This window comes from Cygnus atratus, chromosome 1 (assembly GCF_013377495.2).
Source record: "Cygnus atratus isolate AKBS03 ecotype Queensland, Australia chromosome 1, CAtr_DNAZoo_HiC_assembly, whole genome shotgun sequence".
Classification (NCBI taxonomy): domain Eukaryota; kingdom Metazoa; phylum Chordata; class Aves; order Anseriformes; family Anatidae; genus Cygnus; species Cygnus atratus.
The window spans coordinates 97872049-97874862 of NC_066362.1; positions in this window are offsets into that span (position 1 = coordinate 97872049).

Genomic DNA, 2814 nt, shown 5'->3' on the forward strand with positions numbered 1-2814 from the left:
TTTCCAAGGTGAAGGCCAAACCGTGGCTCTAATTACAACACGTGAAAAATGCTCGTGGACACAGTAGATCTCACAGGAAGAAAAATAAGGTGGGAGATGACATTCTTTCCTATTCCAGGTAGTATCCATTACTGGTATCTAACATCCTAGCTTTCCCAGCAAATGTAGCCCTAAGCTACAGCAGTTGCAAATGGATAAAGCTTTGCTTCTCTACGTCAAGCTACATACAGGTGGCTACCAAAAGCAGGAATATGCCTGAGCAGAAGCTGTTGTCCCTAACAGCAAGAGCAAAGGGCCGTCAGAGCCTTGGACACTTACCTGGAATCTGCTAAAGCTTTTCTGCCTGGCTTCCCTTTGACTCCATTTTCCCATCCCTAAAATGGACTTAATAAAACTCCCTGCTGTAAAGCACCCTCGGGTTCTCAAAGTAAAAAAATGCTACAGAAAGATGGTGCGATGGACAAGCTATTAATAACAGCAGCCAGCAGCAGGCATTCATATAGTGCCCTGCACTATCTACTTAAGCCCCACCCTTTTCATTTCGTCCATTGTTTCCTCCCTCTGGAATGTGACAGCCCTTCAGCATCCCACAACTGCACCCCAGCAAGGAGGGAGGGAAAAACAACCTCTTGCCTCAAATCTTCAAAAAGGATTCATGATTACTCACAGGATGAACTGAGAGGGACATGCAAGCCAAAGAGCAGGATTTTTCAGGCATTAAAAAGTGACTTGGACCTAATCCAGTGGCAGGAGTGAAGTTCCCTGTACGTTATCTCTGCTTCTCCAGTCACCATGCCAAGGTATCAAAAAGAGTTTGTAATTGCTTGTAGATACTGAAAACAGACTTCTCTTGATTTTTCTTAATCTCTCTGGTACCTATTATGGGAGGAGAACACAAGTACGCTACCCTCTGTGCCTGGTCTTACATAATAAAGTTTCCTTTGACCCATATGGATTTGCCCTCTGTTTAACTCACTGCCAGCAAGAGAACATTTTTCTCCTGGAAGAGACGCTAGGTGTAAGTTTACAGCATCACAGTTGAACCCTCTGGTTTTAAGTCAGGAAGAAATGGCAACACGTCAACTATCTCAAAGCAAAAGATGGATGAAATTCATAGTGTTCCAGCTCAGCTATATTGTTAGCATAACAGCTGTTTTACATCAAGGGGCAGAATGGCTTAGAAGTTGTCTGGAGATCTTCTTTTAATGTCCTATTGATGATGCTTTACAGCCACATTGAAAGAAACTGAAGCTTGATACAGTAAATTGCTGTTAAGGATTGAAAATTAAGTGAATTGGTGATTTCAGGCTCTGAAATTTCTACACAGTTCCTAATTCCTACCCAGTTTCCTTCTTTCCATCTTTCCACCCACGGGCAAGAGCTAGTGCTTTCATGGAAAAGAAAACCTCAAAGATGAGTAATGGGAACTAAATGGGAGTTCTGCCTTAAGGTCAAGATAGTGCAGCTTGGGATGGAGACTGCTGCTCAGGTACCGTGGGTTTTATAGGTAAACTGAAAGATCCAGTCTCCAAGTCTGTCAGATCTATGCCAGATCCAATAAAGACCATTAGTGGGATAAAACAGAGCTTACAAAGCAGACCAAAAACATGGCTCTGAAACACTTTCCTGCCATCTACAATCGCATCTGAGCTCATTGCAGGTTTTTACTTTAAAGTTTACTATGTTGAGTCCCAGAAGTGCCTCGGTACTGAGCAGGCCAAGCCATTTCTAAGTCCAGCTGGAATCCCAAGATGGATCAATGTTCATTTGTCTGCACATACACCGCATCCATCAGAAGCTCCAAAAGCAAGTCCAGGACGCAGTGACAGTATCAAGCTCCACCAGTGGTGTGATGCCTCACACCTGCCTTTAAAAGAGTCATCTGCCATGGTTGTGGTGGCATCCCTTCCTGTTACATACACGGGCCTGTGGGCAAACAGTTTGATCAGAAAGCTCTTGTCCAGAACTTTTACAGACTGAGTTCAGTTCTCTTCTCCTGCTGAGGGGAACTTCAACCCCCCACTTATTCTAAAAGAACTGTACTTACCTAAATGTAAGTTTCCATACTTACCTACTTCCATACTTACTTATCCAAATGTAAGGTTTCCTCTTCCACAACAGTGATCCCAATGCCCTCACAGATATATTTCAATGTGTTTGGGGCCCTCAGCAAGTGCAGCCTCCTGCGGGGAACTGGCTACCAAAACACTTCCTTGGTGGCTGTCCCTGTGCATTTCCAGGTACATAGAGGGTCCTGATGTCTCTTCTAAGCTGTCAAGAAAGTGAAAGAGCACAAACTGATTATCTTTGCCAGAGTGTAAAGAGAGAAGTAAAAAGCAAACGCACAGAGCTACAGCTTCTCAATCTGTCTGTCTTTGCCACGTTTTCAAGTGTAAATGAACTATGGGTATCATCACCTTGTTAGGTGCTCTGAGCAGCAGAGGGCATGGAAATACACCCCATAACTCTTTACTGTGGCCCCGGCCCCCGTTTGCAGTAATCACAAAGCTTTAAAGTTGCGGTTTTTACCAGTATTTACGCATCTCCTAGCACAGACAATGAGCTTTAACTTCGGGAGGTATGAAACACTTTAGCCACCACGTCTACCCAGCGCAGCCCGCCGCCACCGAGGGCAGCAGCAGGGTCAGTCGAGGACCTGGGGAGGCATCCAGCCCCTCACGGCTGGGTCCCTCGGGGCTCCACACGGCCGCCCTTGAGGGGACACGGCCCTGCAGGCGGCCCCTCACGGGGCAGCGGCGCCAACCCGACATGGCGGCGGCAGCGGGGGCCGGCGCAGCGCCCTCCGGCGGCCTC